Consider the following 24,195-nt stretch of genomic DNA (forward strand, 5'->3'; position numbering starts at 1 on the left):
AAGTCGAGACAAGTCAAGCTGAGAGATGATACGCAGTTAATTAAACGGTAGGCGCGTGAAACCGATGCATACAACGCTTTCCAAGTGTCCAATGCCACGCACCGAAAAGGACGGACTGCTGCACGCAGCAGAGTGGCGCAGTGGAAGCGTGCTGGGCCCATAACCCAGAGGTCCGTGGATCGAAACCACGCTCTGCTAAAATTATTCTTTTTCGTTGGTGCTTCGAGCTCGATCATTAAGCTTGGGGTGCGCTGATTCAGCGTCGTCAGTAAACCCTGTGAGTTGTGAAACGATGACGTCGTGTGAAGAATACGAGAAACACTTCCTAAGACGCAGACCTTCTTACGATTTTTTAGCAATTACATTCCTTGATCACAAGGGTAATGCTTTCTCGCGATATAAAAATCGCACCTCCCCGGCGGGGAATCGAACCCCGGTCTCCCGCGTGACAGGCGGGGATACTAACCACTATACTACCGAGGAACACGCAGGCGGTCTATACAATGCACGCACATTTCTGCTTCTCAAGTACGTGATACATCTAAAATCTAGCGTCCCGATGCTTCCAGAGTCAGCTGCTACGAAATAAAAGTATGCCCCAGGTGAGGCTCGAACTCACAACCCCGGCATTGCTCACGGCTACTGCCTTATAAGTACCGTGCGCTAACCAATTGCGCCACTGGGGCTACAGCGGAATGGTTTCAGTTAGCGGTATTCACTTTGCTGCCAAGCTGTTGTGGCTACAGACCCATCATACGATCATCACCTACGGCCATACTGCCACTTCAGCACCTGTCTACGAATGCTTCATACGATTCTTGTTTCATATGCTACACTTACAGGCATATCAACCGCTTGTCATCACCGAAAAAATGCAGAAAAACGGGCGCCTTGCATTCTGCTACCTGTCCAGATGTATGGCAAGCTCTAGGCTGTGCAGGCGCACCGTGGCCGAGGAGCTGGAGGAGAGATGCCTTCCTTAGCAGCTCCCTGCAGAGTGCGGAAGACCAGAGTGGCCGCGCCGCCGTTGTCAGTGGACGACACGCAATTGCCGAGCCACGGAGAACATGTTGCTTTGCGTTGTGCACCCGGCCCGTGGCTTACACCGCGAACAGTGGCCCTGTGGCGCAACGGATAACGCGTCTGACTACGGATCAGAAGATTCCAGGTTCGAATCCTGGCAGGGTCGGCATTTTGTTAGTTGCGGGGGCGTAGCTAGGCAATGCATTCGAATGTCTCCACCTTCGTGGAGTGCAATGTTAATCCTGAGCATCTCGCAGCTGCATCTCGAGACGATCGTGGTAAATATCGCTTCGTGCAAGCGTCAGCGTAGCGTCAGTCGAGCAAAGTCGAGACAAGTCAAGCTGAGAGATGATACGCAGTTAATTAAACGGTAGGCGCGTGAAACCGATGCACACAACGCTTTGCAAGTGTCCAATGCCACGCACCGAAAAGGACGGACTGCTGCACGCAGCAGAGTGGCGCAGTGGAAGCGTGCTGGGCCCATAACCCAGAGGTCCGTGGATCGAAACCACGCTCTGCTAAAATTATTCTTTTTCGTTGGTGCTTCGAGCTCGATCATTAAGCTTGGGGTGCGCTGATTCAGCGTCGTCAGTAAACCCTGTGAGTTGTGAAACGATGACGTCGTGTGAAGAATACGAGAAACACTTCCTAAGACGCAGACCTTCTTACGATTTTTTAGCAATTACATTCCTTGATCACAAGGGTAATGCTTTCTCGCGATATAAAAATCGGACCTCCCCGGCGGGGAATCGAACCCCGGTCTCCCGCGTGACAGGCGGGGATACTAACCACTATACTACCGAGGAACACGCAGGCGGTCTATACAATGCACGCACATTTCTGCTTCTCAAGTACGTGATGCATCTAAAATCTAGCGTCCCGATGCTTCCAGAGTCAGCTGCTACGAAATAAAAGTATGCCCCAGGTGAGGCTCGAACTCACAACCCCGGCATTGCTCACGGCTACTGCCTTATAAGTACCGTGCGCTAACCAATTGCGCCACTGGGGCTACAGCGGAATGGTTTCAGTTAGCGGTATTCACTTTGCTGCCAAGCTGTTGTGGCTACAGACCCATCATACGATCATCACCTACGGCCATACTGCCACTTCAGCACCTGTCTACGAATGCTTCATACGATTCTTGTTTCATATGCTACACTTACAGGCATATCAACCGCTTGTCATCACCGAAAAAATGCAGAAAAACGGGCGCCTTGCATTCTGCTACCTGTCCAGATGTATGGCAAGCTCTAGGCTGTGCAGGCGCACCGTGGCCGAGGAGCTGGAGGAGAGATGCCTTCCTTAGCAGCTCCCTGCAGAGTGCGGAAGACCAGAGTGGCCGCGCCGCCGTTGTCAGTGGACGACACGCAATTGCCGAGCCACGGAGAACACGTTGCTTTGCGATGTGCACCCGCCCCGTGGCTTACACCGCGAACAGTGGCCCTGTGGCGCAACGAATAACGCGTCTGACTACGGATCAGAAGATTCCAGGTTCGAATCCTGGCAGGGTCGGCATTTTGTTAGTTGCGGGGGCGTAGCTAGGGAATGCATTCGAATGTCTCCACCTTCGTGGAGTGCAATGTTAATCCTGAGCATCTCGCAGCTGCATCTCGAGACGATCGTGGTAAATATCGCTTCGTGCAAGCGTCAGTCGAGCAAAGTCGAGACAAGTCAAGCTGAGAGATGATACGCAGTTAATTAAACGGTAGGCGCGTGAAACCGATGCATACAACGCTTTCCAAGTGTCCAATGCCACGCACCGAAAAGGACGGACTGCTGCACGCAGCAGAGTGGCGCAGTGGAAGCGTGCTGGGCCCATAACCCAGAGGTCCGTGGATCGAAACCACGCTCTGCTAAAATTATTCTTTTTCGTTGGTGCTTCGAGCTCGATCATTAAGCTTGGGGTGCGCTGATTCAGCGTCGTCAGTAAACCCTGTGAGTTGTGAAACGATGACGTCGTGTGAAGAATACGAGAAACACTTCCTAAGACGCAGACCTTCTTACGATTTTTTAGCAATTACATTCCTTGATCACAAGGGTAATGCTTTCTCGCGATATAAAAATCGCACCTCCCCGGCGGGGAATCGAACCCCGGTCTCCCGCGTGACAGGCGGGGATACTAACCACTATACTACCGAGGAACACGCAGGCGGTCTATACAATGCACGCACATTTCTGCTTCTCAAGTACGTGATACATCTAAAATCTAGCGTCCCGATGCTTCCAGAGTCAGCTGCTACGAAATAAAAGTATGCCCCAGGTGAGGCTCGAACTCACAACCCCGGCATTGCTCACGGCTACTGCCTTATAAGTACCGTGCGCTAACCAATTGCGCCACTGGGGCTACAGCGGAATGGTTTCAGTTAGCGGTATTCACTTTGCTGCCAAGCTGTTGTGGCTACAGACCCATCATACGATCATCACCTACGGCCATACTGCCACTTCAGCACCTGTCTACGAATGCTTCATACGATTCTTGTTTCATATGCTACACTTACAGGCATATCAACCGCTTGTCATCACCGAAAAAATGCAGAAAAACGGGCGCCTTGCATTCTGCTACCTGTCCAGATGTATGGCAAGCTCTAGGCTGTGCAGGCGCACCGTGGCCGAGGAGCTGGAGGAGAGATGCCTTCCTTAGCAGCTCCCTGCAGAGTGCGGAAGACCAGAGTGGCCGCGCCGCCGTTGTCAGTGGACGACACGCAATTGCCGAGCCACGGAGAACATGTTGCTTTGCGTTGTGCACCCGGCCCGTGGCTTACACCGCGAACAGTGGCCCTGTGGCGCAACGGATAACGCGTCTGACTACGGATCAGAAGATTCCAGGTTCGAATCCTGGCAGGGTCGGCATTTTGTTAGTTGCGGGGGCGTAGCTAGGCAATGCATTCGAATGTCTCCACCTTCGTGGAGTGCAATGTTAATCCTGAGCATCTCGCAGCTGCATCTCGAGACGATCGTGGTAAATATCGCTTCGTGCAAGCGTCAGCGTAGCGTCAGTCGAGCAAAGTCGAGACAAGTCAAGCTGAGAGATGATACGCAGTTAATTAAACGGTAGGCGCGTGAAACCGATGCACACAACGCTTTCCAAGTGTCCAATGCCACGCACCGAAAAGGACGGACTGCTGCACGCAGCAGAGTGGCGCAGTGGAAGCGTGCTGGGCCCATAACCCAGAGGTCCGTGGATCGAAACCACGCTCTGCTAAAATTATTCTTTTTCGTTGGTGCTTCGAGCTCGATCATTAAGCTTGGGGTGCGCTGATTCAGCGTCGTCAGTAAACCCTGTGAGTTGTGAAACGATGACGTCGTGTGAAGAATACGAGAAACACTTCCTAAGACGCAGACCTTCTTACGATTTTTTAGCAATTACATTCCTTGATCACAAGGGTAATGCTTTCTCGCGATATAAAAATCGGACCTCCCCGGCGGGGAATCGAACCCCGGTCTCCCGCGTGACAGGCGGGGATACTAACCACTATACTACCGAGGAACACGCAGGCGGTCTATACAATGCACGCACATTTCTGCTTCTCAAGTACGTGATGCATCTAAAATCTAGCGTCCCGATGCTTCCAGAGTCAGCTGCTACGAAATAAAAGTATGCCCCAGGTGAGGCTCGAACTCACAACCCCGGCATTGCTCACGGCTACTGCCTTATAAGTACCGTGCGCTAACCAATTGCGCCACTGGGGCTACAGCGGAATGGTTTCAGTTAGCGGTATTCACTTTGCTGCCAAGCTGTTGTGGCTACAGACCCATCATACGATCATCACCTACGGCCATACTGCCACTTCAGCACCTGTCTACGAATGCTTCATACGATTCTTGTTTCATATGCTACACTTACAGGCATATCAACCGCTTGTCATCACCGAAAAAATGCAGAAAAACGGGCGCCTTGCATTCTGCTACCTGTCCAGATGTATGGCAAGCTCTAGGCTGTGCAGGCGCACCGTGGCCGAGGAGCTGGAGGAGAGATGCCTTCCTTAGCAGCTCCCTGCAGAGTGCGGAAGACCAGAGTGGCCGCGCCGCCGTTGTCAGTGGACGACACGCAATTGCCGAGCCACGGAGAACACGTTGCTTTGCGATGTGCACCCGCCCCGTGGCTTACACCGCGAACAGTGGCCCTGTGGCGCAACGAATAACGCGTCTGACTACGGATCAGAAGATTCCAGGTTCGAATCCTGGCAGGGTCGGCATTTTGTTAGTTGCGGGGGCGTAGCTAGGCAATGCATTCGAATGTCTCCACCTTCGTGGAGTGCAATGTTAATCCTGAGCATCTCGCAGCTGCATCTCGAGACGATCGTGGTAAATATCGCTTCGTGCAAGCGTCAGCGTAGCGTCAGTCGAGCAAAGTCGAGACAAGTCAAGCTGAGAGATGATACGCAGTTAATTAAACGGTAGGCGCGTGAAACCGATGCACACAACGCTTTGCAAGTGTCCAATGCCACGCACCGAAAAGGACGGACTGCTGCACGCAGCAGAGTGGCGCAGTGGAAGCGTGCTGGGCCCATAACCCAGAGGTCCGTGGATCGAAACCACGCTCTGCTAAAATTATTCTTTTTCGTTGGTGCTTCGAGCTCGATCATTAAGCTTGGGGTGCGCTGATTCAGCGTCGTCAGTAAACCCTGTGAGTTGTGAAACGATGACGTCGTGTGAAGAATACGAGAAACACTTCCTAAGACGCAGACCTTCTTACGATTTTTTAGCAATTACATTCCTTGATCACAAGGGTAATGCTTTCTCGCGATATAAAAATCGGACCTCCCCGGCGGGGAATCGAACCCCGGTCTCCCGCGTGACAGGCGGGGATACTAACCACTATACTACCGAGGAACACGCAGGCGGTCTATACAATGCACGCACATTTCTGCTTCTCAAGTACGTGATGCATCTAAAATCTAGCGTCCCGATGCTTCCAGAGTCAGCTGCTACGAAATAAAAGTATGCCCCAGGTGAGGCTCGAACTCACAACCCCGGCATTGCTCACGGCTACTGCCTTATAAGTACCGTGCGCTAACCAATTGCGCCACTGGGGCTACAGCGGAATGGTTTCAGTTAGCGGTATTCACTTTGCTGCCAAGCTGTTGTGGCTACAGACCCATCATACGATCATCACCTACGGCCATACTGCCACTTCAGCACCTGTCTACGAATGCTTCATACGATTCTTGTTTCATATGCTACACTTACAGGCATATCAACCGCTTGTCATCACCGAAAAAATGCAGAAAAACGGGCGCCTTGCATTCTGCTACCTGTCCAGATGTATGGCAAGCTCTAGGCTGTGCAGGCGCACCGTGGCCGAGGAGCTGGAGGAGAGATGCCTTCCTTAGCAGCTCCCTGCAGAGTGCGGAAGACCAGAGTGGCCGCGCCGCCGTTGTCAGTGGACGACACGCAATTGCCGAGCCACGGAGAACACGTTGCTTTGCGATGTGCACCCGCCCCGTGGCTTACACCGCGAACAGTGGCCCTGTGGCGCAACGAATAACGCGTCTGACTACGGATCAGAAGATTCCAGGTTCGAATCCTGGCAGGGTCGGCATTTTGTTAGTTGCGGGGGCGTAGCTAGGGAATGCATTCGAATGTCTCCACCTTCGTGGAGTGCAATGTTAATCCTGAGCATCTCGCAGCTGCATCTCGAGACGATCGTGGTAAATATCGCTTCGTGCAAGCGTCAGTCGAGCAAAGTCGAGACAAGTCAAGCTGAGAGATGATACGCAGTTAATTAAACGGTAGGCGCGTGAAACCGATGCATACAACGCTTTCCAAGTGTCCAATGCCACGCACCGAAAAGGACGGACTGCTGCACGCAGCAGAGTGGCGCAGTGGAAGCGTGCTGGGCCCATAACCCAGAGGTCCGTGGATCGAAACCACGCTCTGCTAAAATTATTCTTTTTCGTTGGTGCTTCGAGCTCGATCATTAAGCTTGGGGTGCGCTGATTCAGCGTCGTCAGTAAACCCTGTGAGTTGTGAAACGATGACGTCGTGTGAAGAATACGAGAAACACTTCCTAAGACGCAGACCTTCTTACGATTTTTTAGCAATTACATTCCTTGATCACAAGGGTAATGCTTTCTCGCGATATAAAAATCGCACCTCCCCGGCGGGGAATCGAACCCCGGTCTCCCGCGTGACAGGCGGGGATACTAACCACTATACTACCGAGGAACACGCAGGCGGTCTATACAATGCACGCACATTTCTGCTTCTCAAGTACGTGATACATCTAAAATCTAGCGTCCCGATGCTTCCAGAGTCAGCTGCTACGAAATAAAAGTATGCCCCAGGTGAGGCTCGAACTCACAACCCCGGCATTGCTCACGGCTACTGCCTTATAAGTACCGTGCGCTAACCAATTGCGCCACTGGGGCTACAGCGGAATGGTTTCAGTTAGCGGTATTCACTTTGCTGCCAAGCTGTTGTGGCTACAGACCCATCATACGATCATCACCTACGGCCATACTGCCACTTCAGCACCTGTCTACGAATGCTTCATACGATTCTTGTTTCATATGCTACACTTACAGGCATATCAACCGCTTGTCATCACCGAAAAAATGCAGAAAAACGGGCGCCTTGCATTCTGCTACCTGTCCAGATGTATGGCAAGCTCTAGGCTGTGCAGGCGCACCGTGGCCGAGGAGCTGGAGGAGAGATGCCTTCCTTAGCAGCTCCCTGCAGAGTGCGGAAGACCAGAGTGGCCGCGCCGCCGTTGTCAGTGGACGACACGCAATTGCCGAGCCACGGAGAACATGTTGCTTTGCGTTGTGCACCCGGCCCGTGGCTTACACCGCGAACAGTGGCCCTGTGGCGCAACGGATAACGCGTCTGACTACGGATCAGAAGATTCCAGGTTCGAATCCTGGCAGGGTCGGCATTTTGTTAGTTGCGGGGGCGTAGCTAGGCAATGCATTCGAATGTCTCCACCTTCGTGGAGTGCAATGTTAATCCTGAGCATCTCGCAGCTGCATCTCGAGACGATCGTGGTAAATATCGCTTCGTGCAAGCGTCAGCGTAGCGTCAGTCGAGCAAAGTCGAGACAAGTCAAGCTGAGAGATGATACGCAGTTAATTAAACGGTAGGCGCGTGAAACCGATGCACACAACGCTTTGCAAGTGTCCAATGCCACGCACCGAAAAGGACGGACTGCTGCACGCAGCAGAGTGGCGCAGTGGAAGCGTGCTGGGCCCATAACCCAGAGGTCCGTGGATCGAAACCACGCTCTGCTAAAATTATTCTTTTTCGTTGGTGCTTCGAGCTCGATCATTAAGCTTGGGGTGCGCTGATTCAGCGTCGTCAGTAAACCCTGTGAGTTGTGAAACGATGACGTCGTGTGAAGAATACGAGAAACACTTCCTAAGACGCAGACCTTCTTACGATTTTTTAGCAATTACATTCCTTGATCACAAGGGTAATGCTTTCTCGCGATATAAAAATCGGACCTCCCCGGCGGGGAATCGAACCCCGGTCTCCCGCGTGACAGGCGGGGATACTAACCACTATACTACCGAGGAACACGCAGGCGGTCTATACAATGCACGCACATTTCTGCTTCTCAAGTACGTGATGCATCTAAAATCTAGCGTCCCGATGCTTCCAGAGTCAGCTGCTACGAAATAAAAGTATGCCCCAGGTGAGGCTCGAACTCACAACCCCGGCATTGCTCACGGCTACTGCCTTATAAGTACCGTGCGCTAACCAATTGCGCCACTGGGGCTACAGCGGAATGGTTTCAGTTAGCGGTATTCACTTTGCTGCCAAGCTGTTGTGGCTACAGACCCATCATACGATCATCACCTACGGCCATACTGCCACTTCAGCACCTGTCTACGAATGCTTCATACGATTCTTGTTTCATATGCTACACTTACAGGCATATCAACCGCTTGTCATCACCGAAAAAATGCAGAAAAACGGGCGCCTTGCATTCTGCTACCTGTCCAGATGTATGGCAAGCTCTAGGCTGTGCAGGCGCACCGTGGCCGAGGAGCTGGAGGAGAGATGCCTTCCTTAGCAGCTCCCTGCAGAGTGCGGAAGACCAGAGTGGCCGCGCCGCCGTTGTCAGTGGACGACACGCAATTGCCGAGCCACGGAGAACACGTTGCTTTGCGATGTGCACCCGCCCCGTGGCTTACACCGCGAACAGTGGCCCTGTGGCGCAACGAATAACGCGTCTGACTACGGATCAGAAGATTCCAGGTTCGAATCCTGGCAGGGTCGGCATTTTGTTAGTTGCGGGGGCGTAGCTAGGCAATGCATTCGAATGTATCCACCTTCGTGGAGTGCAATGTTAATCCTGAGCATCTCGCAGCTGCATCTCGAGACGATCGTGGTAAATATCGCTTCGTGCAAGCGTCAGCGTAGCGTCAGTCGAGCAAAGTCGAGACAAGTCAAGCTGAGAGATGATACGCAGTTAATTAAACGGTAGGCGCGTGAAACCGATGCATACAACGCTTTCCAAGTGTCCAATGCCACGCACCGAAAAGGACGGACTGCTGCACGCAGCAGAGTGGCGCAGTGGAAGCGTGCTGGGCCCATAACCCAGAGGTCCGTGGATCGAAACCACGCTCTGCTAAAATTATTCTTTTTCGTTGGTGCTTCGAGCTCGATCATTAAGCTTGGGGTGCGCTGATTCAGCGTCGTCAGTAAACCCTGTGAGTTGTGAAACGATGACGTCGTGTGAAGAATACGAGAAACACTTCCTAAGACGCAGACCTTCTTACGATTTTTTAGCAATTACATTCCTTGATCACAAGAGTAATGCTTTCTCGCGATATAAAAATCGCACCTCCCCGGCGGGGAATCGAACCCCGGTCTCCCGCGTGACAGGCGGGGATACTAACCACTATACTATCGAGGAACACGCAGGCGGTCTATACAATGCACGCACATTTCTGCTTCTCAAGTACGTGATACATCTAAAATCTAGCGTCCCGATGCTTCCAGAGTCAGCTGCTACGAAATAAAAGTATGCCCCAGGTGAGGCTCGAACTCACAACCCCGGCATTGCTCACGGCTACTGCCTTATAAGTACCGTGCGCTAACCAATTGCGCCACTGGGGCTACAGCGGAATGGTTTCAGTTAGCGGTATTCACTTTGCTGCCAAGCTGTTGTGGCTACAGACCCATCATACGATCATCACCTACGGCCATACTGCCACTTCAGCACCTGTCTACGAATGCTTCATACGATTCTTGTTTCATATGCTACACTTACAGGCATATCAACCGCTTGTCATCACCGAAAAAATGCAGAAAAACGGGCGCCTTGCATTCTGCTACCTGTCCAGATGTATGGCAAGCTCTAGGCTGTGCAGGCGCACCGTGGCCGAGGAGCTGGAGGAGAGATGCCTTCCTTAGCAGCTCCCTGCAGAGTGCGGAAGACCAGAGTGGCCGCGCCGCCGTTGTCAGTGGACGACACGCAATTGCCGAGCCACGGAGAACATGTTGCTTTGCGTTGTGCACCCGGCCCGTGGCTTACACCGCGAACAGTGGCCCTGTGGCGCAACGGATAACGCGTCTGACTACGGATCAGAAGATTCCAGGTTCGAATCCTGGCAGGGTCGGCATTTTGTTAGTTGCGGGGGCGTAGCTAGGCAATGCATTCGAATGTCTCCACCTTCGTGGAGTGCAATGTTAATCCTGAGCATCTCGCAGCTGCATCTCGAGACGATCGTGGTAAATATCGCTTCGTGCAAGCGTCAGCGTAGCGTCAGTCGAGCAAAGTCGAGACAAGTCAAGCTGAGAGATGATACGCAGTTAATTAAACGGTAGGCGCGTGAAACCGATGCACACAACGCTTTGCAAGTGTCCAATGCCACGCACCGAAAAGGACGGACTGCTGCACGCAGCAGAGTGGCGCAGTGGAAGCGTGCTGGGCCCATAACCCAGAGGTCCGTGGATCGAAACCACGCTCTGCTAAAATTATTCTTTTTCGTTGGTGCTTCGAGCTCGATCATTAAGCTTGGGGTGCGCTGATTCAGCGTCGTCAGTAAACCCTGTGAGTTGTGAAACGATGACGTCGTGTGAAGAATACGAGAAACACTTCCTAAGACGCAGACCTTCTTACGATTTTTTAGCAATTACATTCCTTGATCACAAGAGTAATGCTTTCTCGCGATATAAAAATCGCACCTCCCCGGCGGGGAATCGATCCCCGGTCTCCCGCGTGACAGGCGGGGATACTAACCACTATACTACCGAGGAACACGCAGGCGGTCTATACAATGCACGCACATTTCTGCTTCTCAAGTACGTGATACATCTAAAATCTAGCGTCCCGATGCTTCCAGAGTCAGCTGCTACGAAATAAAAGTATGCCCCAGGTGAGGCTCGAACTCACAACCCCGGCATTGCTCACGGCTACTGCCTTATAAGTACCGTGCGCTAACCAATTGCGCCACTGGGGCTACAGCGGAATGGTTTCAGTTAGCGGTATTCACTTTGCTGCCAAGCTGTTGTGGCTACAGACCCATCATACGATCATCACCTACGGCCATACTGCCACTTCAGCACCTGTCTACGAATGCTTCATACGATTCTTGTTTCATATGCTACACTTACAGGCATATCAACCGCTTGTCATCACCGAAAAAATGCAGAAAAACGGGCGCCTTGCATTCTGCTACCTGTCCAGATGTATGGCAAGCTCTAGGCTGTGCAGGCGCACCGTGGCCGAGGAGCTGGAGGAGAGATGCCTTCCTTAGCAGCTCCCTGCAGAGTGCGGAAGACCAGAGTGGCCGCGCCGCCGTTGTCAGTGGACGACACGCAATTGCCGAGCCACGGAGAACATGTTGCTTTGCGTTGTGCACCCGGCCCGTGGCTTACACCGCGAACAGTGGCCCTGTGGCGCAACGGATAACGCGTCTGACTACGGATCAGAAGATTCCAGGTTCGAATCCTGGCAGGGTCGGCATTTTGTTAGTTGCGGGGGCGTAGCTAGGCAATGCATTCGAATGTCTCCACCTTCGTGGAGTGCAATGTTAATCCTGAGCATCTCGCAGCTGCATCTCGAGACGATCGTGGTAAATATCGCTTCGTGCAAGCGTCAGCGTAGCGTCAGTCGAGCAAAGTCGAGACAAGTCAAGCTGAGAGATGATACGCAGTTAATTAAACGGTAGGCGCGTGAAACCGATGCACACAACGCTTTGCAAGTGTCCAATGCCACGCACCGAAAAGGACGGACTGCTGCACGCAGCAGAGTGGCGCAGTGGAAGCGTGCTGGGCCCATAACCCAGAGGTCCGTGGATCGAAACCACGCTCTGCTAAAATTATTCTTTTTCGTTGGTGCTTCGAGCTCGATCATTAAGCTTGGGGTGCGCTGATTCAGCGTCGTCAGTAAACCCTGTGAGTTGTGAAACGATGACGTCGTGTGAAGAATACGAGAAACACTTCCTAAGACGCAGACCTTCTTACGATTTTTTAGCAATTACATTCCTTGATCACAAGAGTAATGCTTTCTCGCGATATAAAAATCGCACCTCCCCGGCGGGGAATCGATCCCCGGTCTCCCGCGTGACAGGCGGGGATACTAACCACTATACTACCGAGGAACACGCAGGCGGTCTATACAATGCACGCACATTTCTGCTTCTCAAGTACGTGATACATCTAAAATCTAGCGTCCCGATGCTTCCAGAGTCAGCTGCTACGAAATAAAAGTATGCCCCAGGTGAGGCTCGAACTCACAACCCCGGCATTGCTCACGGCTACTGCCTTATAAGTACCGTGCGCTAACCAATTGCGCCACTGGGGCTACAGCGGAATGGTTTCAGTTAGCGGTATTCACTTTGCTGCCAAGCTGTTGTGGCTACAGACCCATCATACGATCATCACCTACGGCCATACTGCCACTTCAGCACCTGTCTACGAATGCTTCATACGATTCTTGTTTCATATGCTACACTTACAGGCATATCAACCGCTTGTCATCACCGAAAAAATGCAGAAAAACGGGCGCCTTGCATTCTGCTACCTGTCCAGATGTATGGCAAGCTCTAGGCTGTGCAGGCGCACCGTGGCCGAGGAGCTGGAGGAGAGATGCCTTCCTTAGCAGCTCCCTGCAGAGTGCGGAAGACCAGAGTGGCCGCGCCGCCGTTGTCAGTGGACGACACGCAATTGCCGAGCCACGGAGAACATGTTGCTTTGCGTTGTGCACCCGCCCCGTGGCTTACACCGCGAACAGTGGCCCTGTGGCGCAACGGATAACGCGTCTGACTACGGATCAGAAGATTCCAGGTTCGAATCCTGGCAGGGTCGGCATTTTGTTAGTTGCGGGGGCGTAGCTAGGCAATGCATTCGAATGTCTCCACCTTCGTGGAGTGCAATGTTAATCCTGAGCATCTCGCAGCTGCATCTCGAGACGATCGTGGTAAATATCGCTTCGTGCAAGCGTCAGCGTAGCGTCAGTCGAGCAAAGTCGAGACAAGTCAAGCTGAGAGATGATACGCAGTTAATTAAACGGTAGGCGCGTGAAACCGATGCACACAACGCTTTGCAAGTGTCCAATGCCACGCACCGAAAAGGACGGACTGCTGCACGCAGCAGAGTGGCGCAGTGGAAGCGTGCTGGGCCCATAACCCAGAGGTCCGTGGATCGAAACCACGCTCTGCTAAAATTATTCTTTTTCGTTGGTGCTTCGAGCTCGATCATTAAGCTTGGGGTGCGCTGATTCAGCGTCGTCAGTAAACCCTGTGAGTTGTGAAACGATGACGTCGTGTGAAGAATACGAGAAACACTTCCTAAGACGCAGACCTTCTTACGATTTTTTAGCAATTACATTCCTTGATCACAAGAGTAATGCTTTCTCGCGATATAAAAATCGCACCTCCCCGGCGGGGAATCGATCCCCGGTCTCCCGCGTGACAGGCGGGGATACTAACCACTATACTACCGAGGAACACGCAGGCGGTCTATACAATGCACGCACATTTCTGCTTCTCAAGTACGTGATACATCTAAAATCTAGCGTCCCGATGCTTCCAGAGTCAGCTGCTACGAAATAAAAGTATGCCCCAGGTGAGGCTCGAACTCACAACCCCGGCATTGCTCACGGCTACTGCCTTATAAGTACCGTGCGCTAACCAATTGCGCCACTGGGGCTACAGCGGAATGGTTTCAGTTAGCGGTATTCACTTTGCTGCCAAGCTGTTGTGGCTACAGACCCATCATACGATCATCACCTACGGCCATACTGCCACTTCAGCACCTGTCTACGAATGCTTCATACGATTCTTGTTTCATATGCTACACTTACAGGCATATCAACCGCTTGTCATCACCGAAAAAATGCAGAAAAACGGGCGCCTTGCATTCTGCTACCTGTCCAGATGTATGGCAAGCTCTAGGCTGTGCAGGCGCACCGTGGCCGAGGAGCTGGAGGAGAGATGCCTTCCTTAGCAGCTCCCTGCAGAGTGCGGAAGACCAGAGTGGCCGCGCCGCCGTTGTCAGTGGACGACACGCAATTGCCGAGCCACGGAGAACATGTTGCTTTGCGTTGTGCACCCGCCCCGTGGCTTACACCGCGAACAGTGGCCCTGTGGCGCAACGGATAACGCGTCTGACTACGGATCAGAAGATTCCAGGTTCGAATCCTGGCAGGGTCGGCATTTTGTTAGTTGCGGGGGCGTAGCTAGGCAATGCATTCGAATGTCTCCACCTTCGTGGAGTGCAATGTTAATCCTGAGCATCTCGCAGCTGCATCTCGAGACGATCGTGGTAAATATCGCTTCGTGCAAGCGTCAGCGTAGCGTCAGTCGAGCAAAGTCGAGACAAGTCAAGCTGAGAGATGATACGCAGTTAATTAAACGGTAGGCGCGTGAAACCGATGCACACAACGCTTTCCAAGTGTCCAATGCCACGCACCGAAAAGGACGGACTGCTGCACGCAGCAGAGTGGCGCAGTGGAAGCGTGCTGGGCCCATAACCCAGAGGTCCGTGGATCGAAACCACGCTCTGCTAAAATTATTCTTTTTCGTTGGTGCTTCGAGCTCGATCATTAAGCTTGGGGTGCGCTGATTCAGCGTCGTCAGTAAACCCTGTGAGTTGTGAAACGATGACGTCGTGTGAAGAATACGAGAAACACTTCCTAAGACGCAGACCTTCTTACGATTTTTTAGCAATTACATTCCTTGATCACAAGAGTAATGCTTTCTCGCGATATAAAAATCGCACCTCCCCGGCGGGGAATCGATCCCCGGTCTCCCGCGTGACAGGCGGGGATACTAACCACTATACTACCGAGGAACACGCAGGCGGTCTATACAATGCACGCACATTTCTGCTTCTCAAGTACGTGATACATCTAAAATCTAGCGTCCCGATGCTTCCAGAGTCAGCTGCTACGAAATAAAAGTATGCCCCAGGTGAGGCTCGAACTCACAACCCCGGCATTGCTCACGGCTACTGCCTTATAAGTACCGTGCGCTAACCAATTGCGCCACTGGGGCTACAGCGGAATGGTTTCAGTTAGCGGTATTCACTTTGCTGCCAAGCTGTTGTGGCTACAGACCCATCATACGATCATCACCTACGGCCATACTGCCACTTCAGCACCTGTCTACGAATGCTTCATACGATTCTTGTTTCATATGCTACACTTACAGGCATATCAACCGCTTGTCATCACCGAAAAAATGCAGAAAAACGGGCGCCTTGCATTCTGCTACCTGTCCAGATGTATGGCAAGCTCTAGGCTGTGCAGGCGCACCGTGGCCGAGGAGCTGGAGGAGAGATGCCTTCCTTAGCAGCTCCCTGCAGAGTGCGGAAGACCAGAGTGGCCGCGCCGCCGTTGTCAGTGGACGACACGCAATTGCCGAGCCACGGAGAACATGTTGCTTTGCGTTGTGCACCCGCCCCGTGGCTTACACCGCGAACAGTGGCCCTGTGGCGCAACGGATAACGCGTCTGACTACGGATCAGAAGATTCCAGGTTCGAATCCTGGCAGGGTCGGCATTTTGTTAGTTGCGGGGGCGTAGCTAGGCAATGCATTCGAATGTCTCCACCTTCGTGGAGTGCAATGTTAATCCTGAGCATCTCGCAGCTGCATCTCGAGACGATCGTGGTAAATATCGCTTCGTGCAAGCGTCAGCGTAGCGTCAGTCGAGCAAAGTCGAGACAAGTCAAGCTGAGAGATGATACGCAGTTAATTAAACGGTAGGCGCGTGAAACCGATGCACACAACGCTTTCCAAGTGTCCAATGCCACGCACCGAAAAGGACGGACTGCTGCACGCAGCAGAGTGGCGCAGTGGAAGCGTGCTGGGCCCATAACCCAGAGGTCCGTGGATCGAAACCACGCTCTGCTAAAATTATTCTTTTTCGTTGGTGCTTCGAGCTCGATCATTAAGCTTGGGGTGCGCTGATTCAGCGTCGTCAGTAAACCCTGTGAGTTGTGAAACGATGACGTCGTGTGAAGAATACGAGAAACACTTCCTAAGACGCAGACCTTCTTACGATTTTTTAGCAATTACATTCCTTGATCACAAGAGTAATGCTTTCTCGCGATATAAAAATCGCACCTCCCCGGCGGGGAATCGATCCCCGGTCTCCCGCGTGACAGGCGGGGATACTAACCACTATACTACCGAGGAACACGCAGGCGGTCTATACAATGCACGCACATTTCTGCTTCTCAAGTACGTGATACATCTAAAATCTAGCGTCCCGATGCTTCCAGAGTCAGCTGCTACGAAATAAAAGTATGCCCCAGGTGAGGCTCGAACTCACAACCCCGGCATTGCTCACGGCTACTGCCTTATAAGTACCGTGCGCTAACCAATTGCGCCACTGGGGCTACAGCGGAATGGTTTCAGTTAGCGGTATTCACTTTGCTGCCAAGCTGTTGTGGCTACAGACCCATCATACGATCATCACCTACGGCCATACTGCCACTTCAGCACCTGTCTACGAATGCTTCATACGATTCTTGTTTCATATGCTACACTTACAGGCATATCAACCGCTTGTCATCACCGAAAAAATGCAGAAAAACGGGCGCCTTGCATTCTGCTACCTGTCCAGATGTATGGCAAGCTCTAGGCTGTGCAGGCGCACCGTGGCCGAGGAGCTGGAGGAGAGATGCCTTCCTTAGCAGCTCCCTGCAGAGTGCGGAAGACCAGAGTGGCCGCGCCGCCGTTGTCAGTGGACGACACGCAATTGCCGAGCCACGGAGAACATGTTGCTTTGCGTTGTGCACCCGCCCCGTGGCTTACACCGCGAACAGTGGCCCTGTGGCGCAACGGATAACGCGTCTGACTACGGATCAGAAGATTCCAGGTTCGAATCCTGGCAGGGTCGGCATTTTGTTAGTTGCGGGGGCGTAGCTAGGCAATGCATTCGAATGTCTCCACCTTCGTGGAGTGCAATGTTAATCCTGAGCATCTCGCAGCTGCATCTCGAGACGATCGTGGTAAATATCGCTTCGTGCAAGCGTCAGCGTAGCGTCAGTCGAGCAAAGTCGAGACAAGTCAAGCTGAGAGATGATACGCAGTTAATTAAACGGTAGGCGCGTGAAACCGATGCACACAACGCTTTCCAAGTGTCCAATGCCACGCACCGAAAAGGACGGACTGCTGCACGCAGCAGAGTGGCGCAGTGGAAGCGTGCTGGGCCCATAACCCAGAGGTCCGTGGATCGAAACCACGCTCTGCTAAAATTATTCTTTTTCGTTGGTGCTTCGAGCTCGATCATTAAGCTTGGGGTGCGCTGATTCAGCGTCGTCAGTAAACCCTGTGAGTTGTGAAACGATGACGTCGTGTGAAGAATACGAGAAACACTTCCTAAGACGCAGACCTTCTTACGATTTTTTAGCAATTACATTCCTTGATCACAAGAGTAATGCTTTCTCGCGATATAAAAATCGCACCTCCCCGGCGGGGAATCGATCCCCGGTCTCCCGCGTGACAGGCGGGGATACTAACCACTATACTACCGAGGAACACGCAGGCGGTCTATACAATGCACGCACATTTCTGCTTCTCAAGTACGTGATACATCTAAAATCTAGCGTCCCGATGCTTCCAGAGTCAGCTGCTACGAAATAAAAGTATGCCCCAGGTGAGGCTCGAACTCACAACCCCGGCATTGCTCACGGCTACTGCCTTATAAGTACCGTGCGCTAACCAATTGCGCCACTGGGGCTACAGCGGAATGGTTTCAGTTAGCGGTATTCACTTTGCTGCCAAGCTGTTGTGGCTACAGACCCATCATACGATCATCACCTACGGCCATACTGCCACTTCAGCACCTGTCTACGAATGCTTCATACGATTCTTGTTTCATATGCTACACTTACAGGCATATCAACCGCTTGTCATCACCGAAAAAATGCAGAAAAACGGGCGCCTTGCATTCTGCTACCTGTCCAGATGTATGGCAAGCTCTAGGCTGTGCAGGCGCACCGTGGCCGAGGAGCTGGAGGAGAGATGCCTTCCTTAGCAGCTCCCTGCAGAGTGCGGAAGACCAGAGTGGCCGCGCCGCCGTTGTCAGTGGACGACACGCAATTGCCGAGCCACGGAGAACATGTTGCTTTGCGTTGTGCACCCGCCCCGTGGCTTACACCGCGAACAGTGGCCCTGTGGCGCAACGGATAACGCGTCTGACTACGGATCAGAAGATTCCAGGTTCGAATCCTGGCAGGGTCGGCATTTTGTTAGTTGCGGGGGCGTAGCTAGGCAATGCATTCGAATGTCTCCACCTTCGTGGAGTGCAATGTTAATCCTGAGCATCTCGCAGCTGCATCTCGAGACGATCGTGGTAAATATCGCTTCGTGCAAGCGTCAGCGTAGCGTCAGTCGAGCAAAGTCGAGACAAGTCAAGCTGAGAGATGATACGCAGTTAATTAAACGGTAGGCGCGTGAAACCGATGCACACAACGCTTTCCAAGTGTCCAATGCCACGCACCGAAAAGGACGGACTGCTGCACGCAGCAGAGTGGCGCAGTGGAAGCGTGCTGGGCCCATAACCCAGAGGTCCGTGGATCGAAACCACGCTCTGCTAAAATTATTCTTTTTCGTTGGTGCTTCGAGCTCGATCATTAAGCTTGGGGTGCGCTGATTCAGCGTCGTCAGTAAACCCTGTGAGTTGTGAAACGATGACGTCGTGTGAAGAATACGAGAAACACTTCCTAAGACGCAGACCTTCTTACGATTTTTTAGCAATTACATTCCTTGATCACAAGAGTAATGCTTTCTCGCGATATAAAAATCGCACCTCCCCGGCGGGGAATCGATCCCCGGTCTCCCGCGTGACAGGCGGGGATACTAACCACTATACTACCGAGGAACACGCAGGCGGTCTATACAATGCACGCACATTTCTGCTTCTCAAGTACGTGATACATCTAAAATCTAGCGTCCCGATGCTTCCAGAGTCAGCTGCTACGAAATAAAAGTATGCCCCAGGTGAGGCTCGAACTCACAACCCCGGCATTGCTCACGGCTACTGCCTTATAAGTACCGTGCGCTAACCAATTGCGCCACTGGGGCTACAGCGGAATGGTTTCAGTTAGCGGTATTCACTTTGCTGCCAAGCTGTTGTGGCTACAGACCCATCATACGATCATCACCTACGGCCATACTGCCACTTCAGCACCTGTCTACGAATGCTTCATACGATTCTTGTTTCATATGCTACACTTACAGGCATATCAACCGCTTGTCATCACCGAAAAAATGCAGAAAAACGGGCGCCTTGCATTCTGCTACCTGTCCAGATGTATGGCAAGCTCTAGGCTGTGCAGGCGCACCGTGGCCGAGGAGCTGGAGGAGAGATGCCTTCCTTAGCAGCTCCCTGCAGAGTGCGGAAGACCAGAGTGGCCGCGCCGCCGTTGTCAGTGGACGACACGCAATTGCCGAGCCACGGAGAACATGTTGCTTTGCGTTGTGCACCCGCCCCGTGGCTTACACCGCGAACAGTGGCCCTGTGGCGCAACGGATAACGCGTCTGACTACGGATCAGAAGATTCCAGGTTCGAATCCTGGCAGGGTCGGCATTTTGTTAGTTGCGGGGGCGTAGCTAGGCAATGCATTCGAATGTCTCCACCTTCGTGGAGTGCAATGTTAATCCTGAGCATCTCGCAGCTGCATCTCGAGACGATCGTGGTAAATATCGCTTCGTGCAAGCGTCAGCGTAGCGTCAGTCGAGCAAAGTCGAGACAAGTCAAGCTGAGAGATGATACGCAGTTAATTAAACGGTAGGCGCGTGAAACCGATGCACACAACGCTTTCCAAGTGTCCAATGCCACGCACCGAAAAGGACGGACTGCTGCACGCAGCAGAGTGGCGCAGTGGAAGCGTGCTGGGCCCATAACCCAGAGGTCCGTGGATCGAAACCACGCTCTGCTAAAATTATTCTTTTTCGTTGGTGCTTCGAGCTCGATCATTAAGCTTGGGGTGCGCTGATTCAGCGTCGTCAGTAAACCCTGTGAGTTGTGAAACGATGACGTCGTGTGAAGAATACGAGAAACACTTCCTAAGACGCAGACCTTCTTACGATTTTTTAGCAATTACATTCCTTGATCACAAGAGTAATGCTTTCTCGCGATATAAAAATCGCACCTCCCCGGCGGGGAATCGATCCCCGGTCTCCCGCGTGACAGGCGGGGATACTAACCACTATACTACCGAGGAACACGCAGGCGGTCTATACAATGCACGCACATTTCTGCTTCTCAAGTACGTGATACATCTAAAATCTAGCGTCCCGATGCTTCCAGAGTCAGCTGCTACGAAATAAAAGTATGCCCCAGGTGAGGCTCGAACTCACAACCCCGGCATTGCTCACGGCTACTGCCTTATAAGTACCGTGCGCTAACCAATTGCGCCACTGGGGCTACAGCGGAATGGTTTCAGTTAGCGGTATTCACTTTGCTGCCAAGCTGTTGTGGCTACAGACCCATCATACGATCATCACCTACGGCCATACTGCCACTTCAGCACCTGTCTACGAATGCTTCATACGATTCTTGTTTCATATGCTACACTTACAGGCATATCAACCGCTTGTCATCACCGAAAAAATGCAGAAAAACGGGCGCCTTGCATTCTGCTACCTGTCCAGATGTATGGCAAGCTCTAGGCTGTGCAGGCGCACCGTGGCCGAGGAGCTGGAGGAGAGATGCCTTCCTTAGCAGCTCCCTGCAGAGTGCGGAAGACCAGAGTGGCCGCGCCGCCGTTGTCAGTGGACGACACGCAATTGCCGAGCCACGGAGAACATGTTGCTTTGCGTTGTGCACCCGCCCCGTGGCTTACACCGCGAACAGTGGCCCTGTGGCGCAACGGATAACGCGTCTGACTACGGATCAGAAGATTCCAGGTTCGAATCCTGGCAGGGTCGGCATTTTGTTAGTTGCGGGGGCGTAGCTAGGCAATGCATTCGAATGTCTCCACCTTCGTGGAGTGCAATGTTAATCCTGAGCATCTCGCAGCTGCATCTCGAGACGATCGTGGTAAATATCGCTTCGTGCAAGCGTCAGCGTAGCGTCAGTCGAGCAAAGTCGAGACAAGTCAAGCTGAGAGATGATACGCAGTTAATTAAACGGTAGGCGCGTGAAACCGATGCACACAACGCTTTCCAAGTGTCCAATGCCACGCACCGAAAAGGACGGACTGCTGCACGCAGCAGAGTGGCGCAGTGGAAGCGTGCTGGGCCCATAACCCAGAGGTCCGTGGATCGAAACCACGCTCTGCTAAAATTATTCTTTTTCGTTGGTGCTTCGAGCTCGATCATTAAGCTTGGGGTGCGCTGATTCAGCGTCGTCAGTAAACCCTGTGAGTTGTGAAACGATGACGTCGTGTGAAGAATACGAGAAACACTTCCTAAGACGCAGACCTTCTTACGATTTTTTAGCAATTACATTCCTTGATCACAAGAGTAATGCTTTCTCGCGATATAAAAATCGCACCTCCCCGGCGGGGAATCGATCCCCGGTCTCCCGCGTGACAGGCGGGGATACTAACCACTATACTACCGAGGAACACGCAGGCAGTCTATACAATGCACGCACATTTCTGCTTCTCAAGTACGTGATACATCTAAAATCTAGCGTCCCGATGCTTCCAGAGTCAGCTGCTACGAAATAAAAGTATGCCCCAGGTGAGGCTCGAACTCACAACCCCGGCATTGCTCACGGCTACTGCCTTATAAGTACCGTGCGCTAACCAATTGCGCCACTGGGGCTACAGCGGAATGGTTTCAGTTAGCGGTATTCACTTTGCTGCCAAGCTGTTGTGGCTACAGACCCATCATACGATCATCACCTACGGCCATACTGCCACTTCAGCACCTGTCTACGAATGCTTCATACGATTCTTGTTTCATATGCTACACTTACAGGCATATCAACCGCTTGTCATCACCGAAAAAATGCAGAAAAACGGGCGCCTTGCATTCTGCTACCTGTCCAGATGTATGGCAAGCTCTAGGCTGTGCAGGCGCACCGTGGCCGAGGAGCTGGAGGAGAGATGCCTTCCTTAGCAGCTCCCTGCAGAGTGCGGAAGACCAGAGTGGCCGCGCCGCCGTTGTCAGTGGACGACACGCAATTGCCGAGCCACGGAGAACATGTTGCTTTGCGTTGTGCACCCGCCCCGTGGCTTACACCGCGAACAGTGGCCCTGTGGCGCAACGGATAACGCGTCTGACTACGGATCAGAAGATTCCAGGTTCGAATCCTGGCAGGGTCGGCATTTTGTTAGTTGCGGGGGCGTAGCTAGGCAATGCATTCGAATGTCTCCACCTTCGTGGAGTGCAATGTTAATCCTGAGCATCTCGCAGCTGCATCTCGAGACGATCGTGGTAAATATCGCTTCGTGCAAGCGTCAGCGTAGCGTCAGTCGAGCAAAGTCGAGACAAGTCAAGCTGAGAGATGATACGCAGTTAATTAAACGGTAGGCGCGTGAAACCGATGCACACAACGCTTTCCAAGTGTCCAATGCCACGCACCGAAAAGGACGGACTGCTGCACGCAGCAGAGTGGCGCAGTGGAAGCGTGCTGGGCCCATAACCCAGAGGTCCGTGGATCGAAACCACGCTCTGCTAAAATTATTCTTTTTCGTTGGTGCTTCGAGCTCGATCATTAAGCTTGGGGTGCGCTGATTCAGCGTCGTCAGTAAACCCTGTGAGTTGTGAAACGATGACGTCGTGTGAAGAATACGAGAAACACTTCCTAAGACGCAGACCTTCTTACGATTTTTTAGCAATTACATTCCTTGATCACAAGAGTAATGCTTTCTCGCGATATAAAAATCGCACCTCCCCGGCGGGGAATCGATCCCCGGTCTCCCGCGTGACAGGCGGGGATACTAACCACTATACTACCGAGGAACACGCAGGCGGTCTATACAATGCACGCACATTTCTGCTTCTCAAGTACGTGATACATCTAAAATCTAGCGTCCCGATGCTTCCAGAGTCAGCTGCTACGAAATAAAAGTATGCCCCAGGTGAGGCTCGAACTCACAACCCCGGCATTGCTCACGGCTACTGCCTTATAAGTACCGTGCGCTAACCAATTGCGCCACTGGGGCTACAGCGGAATGGTTTCAGTTAGCGGTATTCACTTTGCTGCCAAGCTGTTGTGGCTACAGACCCATCATACGATCATCACCTACGGCCATACTGCCACTTCAGCACCTGTCTACGAATGCTTCATACGATTCTTGTTTCATATGCTACACTTACAGGCATATCAACCGCTTGTCATCACCGAAAAAATGCAGAAAAACGGGCGCCTTGCATTCTGCTACCTGTCCAGATGTATGGCAAGCTCTAGGCTGTGCAGGCGCACCGTGGCCGAGGAGCTGGAGGAGAGATGCCTTCCTTAGCAGCTCCCTGCAGAGTGCGGAAGACCAGAGTGGCCGCGCCGCCGTTGTCAGTGGACGACACGCAATTGCCGAGCCACGGAGAACATGTTGCTTTGCGTTGTGCACCCGCCCCGTGGCTTACACCGCGAACAGTGGCCCTGTGGCGCAACGGATAACGCGTCTGACTACGGATCAGAAGATTCCAGGTTCGAATCCTGGCAGGGTCGGCATTTTGTTAGTTGCGGGGGCGTAGCTAGGCAATGCATTCGAATGTCTCCACCTTCGTGGAGTGCAATGTTAATCCTGAGCATCTCGCAGCTGCATCTCGAGACGATCGTGGTAAATATCGCTTCGTGCAAGCGTCAGCGTAGCG

The 24,195-nt window shown here is 52.5% G+C and overlaps 72 non-coding genes across 72 annotated transcripts; 36 read left to right on the forward strand and 36 right to left on the reverse strand.

The window, feature by feature from the left end:
- Positions 1-126: 126 nt before the first annotated feature.
- On the forward strand, positions 127-198 carry Trnam-cau (transfer RNA methionine (anticodon CAU)). The gene has a single exon. It is a non-coding gene; the product is annotated as a tRNA-Met (tRNA).
- Positions 199-411: 213 nt separating this feature from the next.
- On the reverse strand, positions 412-483 carry Trnad-guc (transfer RNA aspartic acid (anticodon GUC)). Its single transcript has one exon. It is a non-coding gene; the product is annotated as a tRNA-Asp (tRNA).
- Positions 484-594: 111 nt separating this feature from the next.
- Trnai-uau (transfer RNA isoleucine (anticodon UAU)) lies at positions 595-686 on the reverse strand. The gene is given in 2 exon segments: positions 595-630; positions 649-686. It is a non-coding gene; the product is annotated as a tRNA-Ile (tRNA).
- Positions 687-1,116: 430 nt separating this feature from the next.
- Trnar-acg (transfer RNA arginine (anticodon ACG)) lies at positions 1,117-1,189 on the forward strand. Its single transcript has one exon. It is a non-coding gene; the product is annotated as a tRNA-Arg (tRNA).
- A 283-nt stretch (positions 1,190-1,472) lies between these two features.
- Trnam-cau (transfer RNA methionine (anticodon CAU)) lies at positions 1,473-1,544 on the forward strand. The gene has a single exon. It is a non-coding gene; the product is annotated as a tRNA-Met (tRNA).
- A 213-nt stretch (positions 1,545-1,757) lies between these two features.
- Positions 1,758-1,829, reverse strand: Trnad-guc (transfer RNA aspartic acid (anticodon GUC)). The gene has a single exon. It is a non-coding gene; the product is annotated as a tRNA-Asp (tRNA).
- Positions 1,830-1,940: 111 nt separating this feature from the next.
- Positions 1,941-2,032, reverse strand: Trnai-uau (transfer RNA isoleucine (anticodon UAU)). Its single transcript is given in 2 exon segments — positions 1,941-1,976; positions 1,995-2,032. It is a non-coding gene; the product is annotated as a tRNA-Ile (tRNA).
- A 430-nt stretch (positions 2,033-2,462) lies between these two features.
- Trnar-acg (transfer RNA arginine (anticodon ACG)) lies at positions 2,463-2,535 on the forward strand. Its single transcript has one exon. It is a non-coding gene; the product is annotated as a tRNA-Arg (tRNA).
- Positions 2,536-2,807: 272 nt separating this feature from the next.
- Positions 2,808-2,879, forward strand: Trnam-cau (transfer RNA methionine (anticodon CAU)). Its single transcript has one exon. It is a non-coding gene; the product is annotated as a tRNA-Met (tRNA).
- A 213-nt stretch (positions 2,880-3,092) lies between these two features.
- Positions 3,093-3,164, reverse strand: Trnad-guc (transfer RNA aspartic acid (anticodon GUC)). The gene has a single exon. It is a non-coding gene; the product is annotated as a tRNA-Asp (tRNA).
- A 111-nt stretch (positions 3,165-3,275) lies between these two features.
- Positions 3,276-3,367, reverse strand: Trnai-uau (transfer RNA isoleucine (anticodon UAU)). The gene is given in 2 exon segments: positions 3,276-3,311; positions 3,330-3,367. It is a non-coding gene; the product is annotated as a tRNA-Ile (tRNA).
- A 430-nt stretch (positions 3,368-3,797) lies between these two features.
- Trnar-acg (transfer RNA arginine (anticodon ACG)) lies at positions 3,798-3,870 on the forward strand. Its single transcript has one exon. It is a non-coding gene; the product is annotated as a tRNA-Arg (tRNA).
- A 283-nt stretch (positions 3,871-4,153) lies between these two features.
- Positions 4,154-4,225, forward strand: Trnam-cau (transfer RNA methionine (anticodon CAU)). Its single transcript has one exon. It is a non-coding gene; the product is annotated as a tRNA-Met (tRNA).
- Positions 4,226-4,438: 213 nt separating this feature from the next.
- Trnad-guc (transfer RNA aspartic acid (anticodon GUC)) lies at positions 4,439-4,510 on the reverse strand. The gene has a single exon. It is a non-coding gene; the product is annotated as a tRNA-Asp (tRNA).
- Positions 4,511-4,621: 111 nt separating this feature from the next.
- Trnai-uau (transfer RNA isoleucine (anticodon UAU)) lies at positions 4,622-4,713 on the reverse strand. Its single transcript is given in 2 exon segments — positions 4,622-4,657; positions 4,676-4,713. It is a non-coding gene; the product is annotated as a tRNA-Ile (tRNA).
- A 430-nt stretch (positions 4,714-5,143) lies between these two features.
- Trnar-acg (transfer RNA arginine (anticodon ACG)) lies at positions 5,144-5,216 on the forward strand. Its single transcript has one exon. It is a non-coding gene; the product is annotated as a tRNA-Arg (tRNA).
- A 283-nt stretch (positions 5,217-5,499) lies between these two features.
- Positions 5,500-5,571, forward strand: Trnam-cau (transfer RNA methionine (anticodon CAU)). Its single transcript has one exon. It is a non-coding gene; the product is annotated as a tRNA-Met (tRNA).
- A 213-nt stretch (positions 5,572-5,784) lies between these two features.
- Positions 5,785-5,856, reverse strand: Trnad-guc (transfer RNA aspartic acid (anticodon GUC)). Its single transcript has one exon. It is a non-coding gene; the product is annotated as a tRNA-Asp (tRNA).
- A 111-nt stretch (positions 5,857-5,967) lies between these two features.
- On the reverse strand, positions 5,968-6,059 carry Trnai-uau (transfer RNA isoleucine (anticodon UAU)). Its single transcript is given in 2 exon segments — positions 5,968-6,003; positions 6,022-6,059. It is a non-coding gene; the product is annotated as a tRNA-Ile (tRNA).
- A 430-nt stretch (positions 6,060-6,489) lies between these two features.
- On the forward strand, positions 6,490-6,562 carry Trnar-acg (transfer RNA arginine (anticodon ACG)). The gene has a single exon. It is a non-coding gene; the product is annotated as a tRNA-Arg (tRNA).
- Positions 6,563-6,834: 272 nt separating this feature from the next.
- Trnam-cau (transfer RNA methionine (anticodon CAU)) lies at positions 6,835-6,906 on the forward strand. The gene has a single exon. It is a non-coding gene; the product is annotated as a tRNA-Met (tRNA).
- A 213-nt stretch (positions 6,907-7,119) lies between these two features.
- Positions 7,120-7,191, reverse strand: Trnad-guc (transfer RNA aspartic acid (anticodon GUC)). Its single transcript has one exon. It is a non-coding gene; the product is annotated as a tRNA-Asp (tRNA).
- Positions 7,192-7,302: 111 nt separating this feature from the next.
- On the reverse strand, positions 7,303-7,394 carry Trnai-uau (transfer RNA isoleucine (anticodon UAU)). The gene is given in 2 exon segments: positions 7,303-7,338; positions 7,357-7,394. It is a non-coding gene; the product is annotated as a tRNA-Ile (tRNA).
- Positions 7,395-7,824: 430 nt separating this feature from the next.
- On the forward strand, positions 7,825-7,897 carry Trnar-acg (transfer RNA arginine (anticodon ACG)). Its single transcript has one exon. It is a non-coding gene; the product is annotated as a tRNA-Arg (tRNA).
- A 283-nt stretch (positions 7,898-8,180) lies between these two features.
- Trnam-cau (transfer RNA methionine (anticodon CAU)) lies at positions 8,181-8,252 on the forward strand. The gene has a single exon. It is a non-coding gene; the product is annotated as a tRNA-Met (tRNA).
- A 213-nt stretch (positions 8,253-8,465) lies between these two features.
- Trnad-guc (transfer RNA aspartic acid (anticodon GUC)) lies at positions 8,466-8,537 on the reverse strand. The gene has a single exon. It is a non-coding gene; the product is annotated as a tRNA-Asp (tRNA).
- Positions 8,538-8,648: 111 nt separating this feature from the next.
- Positions 8,649-8,740, reverse strand: Trnai-uau (transfer RNA isoleucine (anticodon UAU)). The gene is given in 2 exon segments: positions 8,649-8,684; positions 8,703-8,740. It is a non-coding gene; the product is annotated as a tRNA-Ile (tRNA).
- Positions 8,741-9,170: 430 nt separating this feature from the next.
- On the forward strand, positions 9,171-9,243 carry Trnar-acg (transfer RNA arginine (anticodon ACG)). The gene has a single exon. It is a non-coding gene; the product is annotated as a tRNA-Arg (tRNA).
- Positions 9,244-9,526: 283 nt separating this feature from the next.
- Trnam-cau (transfer RNA methionine (anticodon CAU)) lies at positions 9,527-9,598 on the forward strand. Its single transcript has one exon. It is a non-coding gene; the product is annotated as a tRNA-Met (tRNA).
- A 213-nt stretch (positions 9,599-9,811) lies between these two features.
- On the reverse strand, positions 9,812-9,883 carry Trnad-guc (transfer RNA aspartic acid (anticodon GUC)). The gene has a single exon. It is a non-coding gene; the product is annotated as a tRNA-Asp (tRNA).
- Positions 9,884-9,994: 111 nt separating this feature from the next.
- On the reverse strand, positions 9,995-10,086 carry Trnai-uau (transfer RNA isoleucine (anticodon UAU)). Its single transcript is given in 2 exon segments — positions 9,995-10,030; positions 10,049-10,086. It is a non-coding gene; the product is annotated as a tRNA-Ile (tRNA).
- A 430-nt stretch (positions 10,087-10,516) lies between these two features.
- On the forward strand, positions 10,517-10,589 carry Trnar-acg (transfer RNA arginine (anticodon ACG)). The gene has a single exon. It is a non-coding gene; the product is annotated as a tRNA-Arg (tRNA).
- Positions 10,590-10,872: 283 nt separating this feature from the next.
- Positions 10,873-10,944, forward strand: Trnam-cau (transfer RNA methionine (anticodon CAU)). Its single transcript has one exon. It is a non-coding gene; the product is annotated as a tRNA-Met (tRNA).
- Positions 10,945-11,157: 213 nt separating this feature from the next.
- On the reverse strand, positions 11,158-11,229 carry Trnad-guc (transfer RNA aspartic acid (anticodon GUC)). Its single transcript has one exon. It is a non-coding gene; the product is annotated as a tRNA-Asp (tRNA).
- A 111-nt stretch (positions 11,230-11,340) lies between these two features.
- Positions 11,341-11,432, reverse strand: Trnai-uau (transfer RNA isoleucine (anticodon UAU)). Its single transcript is given in 2 exon segments — positions 11,341-11,376; positions 11,395-11,432. It is a non-coding gene; the product is annotated as a tRNA-Ile (tRNA).
- A 430-nt stretch (positions 11,433-11,862) lies between these two features.
- Trnar-acg (transfer RNA arginine (anticodon ACG)) lies at positions 11,863-11,935 on the forward strand. The gene has a single exon. It is a non-coding gene; the product is annotated as a tRNA-Arg (tRNA).
- Positions 11,936-12,218: 283 nt separating this feature from the next.
- On the forward strand, positions 12,219-12,290 carry Trnam-cau (transfer RNA methionine (anticodon CAU)). The gene has a single exon. It is a non-coding gene; the product is annotated as a tRNA-Met (tRNA).
- Positions 12,291-12,503: 213 nt separating this feature from the next.
- Positions 12,504-12,575, reverse strand: Trnad-guc (transfer RNA aspartic acid (anticodon GUC)). The gene has a single exon. It is a non-coding gene; the product is annotated as a tRNA-Asp (tRNA).
- Positions 12,576-12,686: 111 nt separating this feature from the next.
- Positions 12,687-12,778, reverse strand: Trnai-uau (transfer RNA isoleucine (anticodon UAU)). Its single transcript is given in 2 exon segments — positions 12,687-12,722; positions 12,741-12,778. It is a non-coding gene; the product is annotated as a tRNA-Ile (tRNA).
- A 430-nt stretch (positions 12,779-13,208) lies between these two features.
- Trnar-acg (transfer RNA arginine (anticodon ACG)) lies at positions 13,209-13,281 on the forward strand. Its single transcript has one exon. It is a non-coding gene; the product is annotated as a tRNA-Arg (tRNA).
- A 283-nt stretch (positions 13,282-13,564) lies between these two features.
- On the forward strand, positions 13,565-13,636 carry Trnam-cau (transfer RNA methionine (anticodon CAU)). The gene has a single exon. It is a non-coding gene; the product is annotated as a tRNA-Met (tRNA).
- Positions 13,637-13,849: 213 nt separating this feature from the next.
- On the reverse strand, positions 13,850-13,921 carry Trnad-guc (transfer RNA aspartic acid (anticodon GUC)). Its single transcript has one exon. It is a non-coding gene; the product is annotated as a tRNA-Asp (tRNA).
- Positions 13,922-14,032: 111 nt separating this feature from the next.
- Positions 14,033-14,124, reverse strand: Trnai-uau (transfer RNA isoleucine (anticodon UAU)). The gene is given in 2 exon segments: positions 14,033-14,068; positions 14,087-14,124. It is a non-coding gene; the product is annotated as a tRNA-Ile (tRNA).
- Positions 14,125-14,554: 430 nt separating this feature from the next.
- On the forward strand, positions 14,555-14,627 carry Trnar-acg (transfer RNA arginine (anticodon ACG)). Its single transcript has one exon. It is a non-coding gene; the product is annotated as a tRNA-Arg (tRNA).
- Positions 14,628-14,910: 283 nt separating this feature from the next.
- On the forward strand, positions 14,911-14,982 carry Trnam-cau (transfer RNA methionine (anticodon CAU)). The gene has a single exon. It is a non-coding gene; the product is annotated as a tRNA-Met (tRNA).
- A 213-nt stretch (positions 14,983-15,195) lies between these two features.
- On the reverse strand, positions 15,196-15,267 carry Trnad-guc (transfer RNA aspartic acid (anticodon GUC)). Its single transcript has one exon. It is a non-coding gene; the product is annotated as a tRNA-Asp (tRNA).
- A 111-nt stretch (positions 15,268-15,378) lies between these two features.
- Trnai-uau (transfer RNA isoleucine (anticodon UAU)) lies at positions 15,379-15,470 on the reverse strand. Its single transcript is given in 2 exon segments — positions 15,379-15,414; positions 15,433-15,470. It is a non-coding gene; the product is annotated as a tRNA-Ile (tRNA).
- A 430-nt stretch (positions 15,471-15,900) lies between these two features.
- On the forward strand, positions 15,901-15,973 carry Trnar-acg (transfer RNA arginine (anticodon ACG)). Its single transcript has one exon. It is a non-coding gene; the product is annotated as a tRNA-Arg (tRNA).
- Positions 15,974-16,256: 283 nt separating this feature from the next.
- On the forward strand, positions 16,257-16,328 carry Trnam-cau (transfer RNA methionine (anticodon CAU)). The gene has a single exon. It is a non-coding gene; the product is annotated as a tRNA-Met (tRNA).
- A 213-nt stretch (positions 16,329-16,541) lies between these two features.
- Positions 16,542-16,613, reverse strand: Trnad-guc (transfer RNA aspartic acid (anticodon GUC)). Its single transcript has one exon. It is a non-coding gene; the product is annotated as a tRNA-Asp (tRNA).
- A 111-nt stretch (positions 16,614-16,724) lies between these two features.
- Positions 16,725-16,816, reverse strand: Trnai-uau (transfer RNA isoleucine (anticodon UAU)). The gene is given in 2 exon segments: positions 16,725-16,760; positions 16,779-16,816. It is a non-coding gene; the product is annotated as a tRNA-Ile (tRNA).
- Positions 16,817-17,246: 430 nt separating this feature from the next.
- On the forward strand, positions 17,247-17,319 carry Trnar-acg (transfer RNA arginine (anticodon ACG)). The gene has a single exon. It is a non-coding gene; the product is annotated as a tRNA-Arg (tRNA).
- A 283-nt stretch (positions 17,320-17,602) lies between these two features.
- Positions 17,603-17,674, forward strand: Trnam-cau (transfer RNA methionine (anticodon CAU)). The gene has a single exon. It is a non-coding gene; the product is annotated as a tRNA-Met (tRNA).
- A 213-nt stretch (positions 17,675-17,887) lies between these two features.
- On the reverse strand, positions 17,888-17,959 carry Trnad-guc (transfer RNA aspartic acid (anticodon GUC)). Its single transcript has one exon. It is a non-coding gene; the product is annotated as a tRNA-Asp (tRNA).
- A 111-nt stretch (positions 17,960-18,070) lies between these two features.
- Trnai-uau (transfer RNA isoleucine (anticodon UAU)) lies at positions 18,071-18,162 on the reverse strand. The gene is given in 2 exon segments: positions 18,071-18,106; positions 18,125-18,162. It is a non-coding gene; the product is annotated as a tRNA-Ile (tRNA).
- A 430-nt stretch (positions 18,163-18,592) lies between these two features.
- Positions 18,593-18,665, forward strand: Trnar-acg (transfer RNA arginine (anticodon ACG)). The gene has a single exon. It is a non-coding gene; the product is annotated as a tRNA-Arg (tRNA).
- Positions 18,666-18,948: 283 nt separating this feature from the next.
- Positions 18,949-19,020, forward strand: Trnam-cau (transfer RNA methionine (anticodon CAU)). Its single transcript has one exon. It is a non-coding gene; the product is annotated as a tRNA-Met (tRNA).
- A 213-nt stretch (positions 19,021-19,233) lies between these two features.
- Positions 19,234-19,305, reverse strand: Trnad-guc (transfer RNA aspartic acid (anticodon GUC)). The gene has a single exon. It is a non-coding gene; the product is annotated as a tRNA-Asp (tRNA).
- A 111-nt stretch (positions 19,306-19,416) lies between these two features.
- Positions 19,417-19,508, reverse strand: Trnai-uau (transfer RNA isoleucine (anticodon UAU)). Its single transcript is given in 2 exon segments — positions 19,417-19,452; positions 19,471-19,508. It is a non-coding gene; the product is annotated as a tRNA-Ile (tRNA).
- A 430-nt stretch (positions 19,509-19,938) lies between these two features.
- On the forward strand, positions 19,939-20,011 carry Trnar-acg (transfer RNA arginine (anticodon ACG)). Its single transcript has one exon. It is a non-coding gene; the product is annotated as a tRNA-Arg (tRNA).
- Positions 20,012-20,294: 283 nt separating this feature from the next.
- On the forward strand, positions 20,295-20,366 carry Trnam-cau (transfer RNA methionine (anticodon CAU)). The gene has a single exon. It is a non-coding gene; the product is annotated as a tRNA-Met (tRNA).
- A 213-nt stretch (positions 20,367-20,579) lies between these two features.
- On the reverse strand, positions 20,580-20,651 carry Trnad-guc (transfer RNA aspartic acid (anticodon GUC)). The gene has a single exon. It is a non-coding gene; the product is annotated as a tRNA-Asp (tRNA).
- A 111-nt stretch (positions 20,652-20,762) lies between these two features.
- Positions 20,763-20,854, reverse strand: Trnai-uau (transfer RNA isoleucine (anticodon UAU)). Its single transcript is given in 2 exon segments — positions 20,763-20,798; positions 20,817-20,854. It is a non-coding gene; the product is annotated as a tRNA-Ile (tRNA).
- A 430-nt stretch (positions 20,855-21,284) lies between these two features.
- Trnar-acg (transfer RNA arginine (anticodon ACG)) lies at positions 21,285-21,357 on the forward strand. Its single transcript has one exon. It is a non-coding gene; the product is annotated as a tRNA-Arg (tRNA).
- Positions 21,358-21,640: 283 nt separating this feature from the next.
- Positions 21,641-21,712, forward strand: Trnam-cau (transfer RNA methionine (anticodon CAU)). The gene has a single exon. It is a non-coding gene; the product is annotated as a tRNA-Met (tRNA).
- Positions 21,713-21,925: 213 nt separating this feature from the next.
- Positions 21,926-21,997, reverse strand: Trnad-guc (transfer RNA aspartic acid (anticodon GUC)). The gene has a single exon. It is a non-coding gene; the product is annotated as a tRNA-Asp (tRNA).
- Positions 21,998-22,108: 111 nt separating this feature from the next.
- On the reverse strand, positions 22,109-22,200 carry Trnai-uau (transfer RNA isoleucine (anticodon UAU)). The gene is given in 2 exon segments: positions 22,109-22,144; positions 22,163-22,200. It is a non-coding gene; the product is annotated as a tRNA-Ile (tRNA).
- Positions 22,201-22,630: 430 nt separating this feature from the next.
- Trnar-acg (transfer RNA arginine (anticodon ACG)) lies at positions 22,631-22,703 on the forward strand. The gene has a single exon. It is a non-coding gene; the product is annotated as a tRNA-Arg (tRNA).
- Positions 22,704-22,986: 283 nt separating this feature from the next.
- Trnam-cau (transfer RNA methionine (anticodon CAU)) lies at positions 22,987-23,058 on the forward strand. The gene has a single exon. It is a non-coding gene; the product is annotated as a tRNA-Met (tRNA).
- A 213-nt stretch (positions 23,059-23,271) lies between these two features.
- Positions 23,272-23,343, reverse strand: Trnad-guc (transfer RNA aspartic acid (anticodon GUC)). The gene has a single exon. It is a non-coding gene; the product is annotated as a tRNA-Asp (tRNA).
- Positions 23,344-23,454: 111 nt separating this feature from the next.
- Positions 23,455-23,546, reverse strand: Trnai-uau (transfer RNA isoleucine (anticodon UAU)). Its single transcript is given in 2 exon segments — positions 23,455-23,490; positions 23,509-23,546. It is a non-coding gene; the product is annotated as a tRNA-Ile (tRNA).
- A 430-nt stretch (positions 23,547-23,976) lies between these two features.
- Trnar-acg (transfer RNA arginine (anticodon ACG)) lies at positions 23,977-24,049 on the forward strand. Its single transcript has one exon. It is a non-coding gene; the product is annotated as a tRNA-Arg (tRNA).
- The last annotated feature ends 146 nt before the right edge of the window (positions 24,050-24,195 follow it).

Source organism: Schistocerca gregaria, chromosome 8, assembly GCF_023897955.1.
Source record: "Schistocerca gregaria isolate iqSchGreg1 chromosome 8, iqSchGreg1.2, whole genome shotgun sequence".
NCBI lineage: Eukaryota > Metazoa > Arthropoda > Insecta > Orthoptera > Acrididae > Schistocerca > Schistocerca gregaria.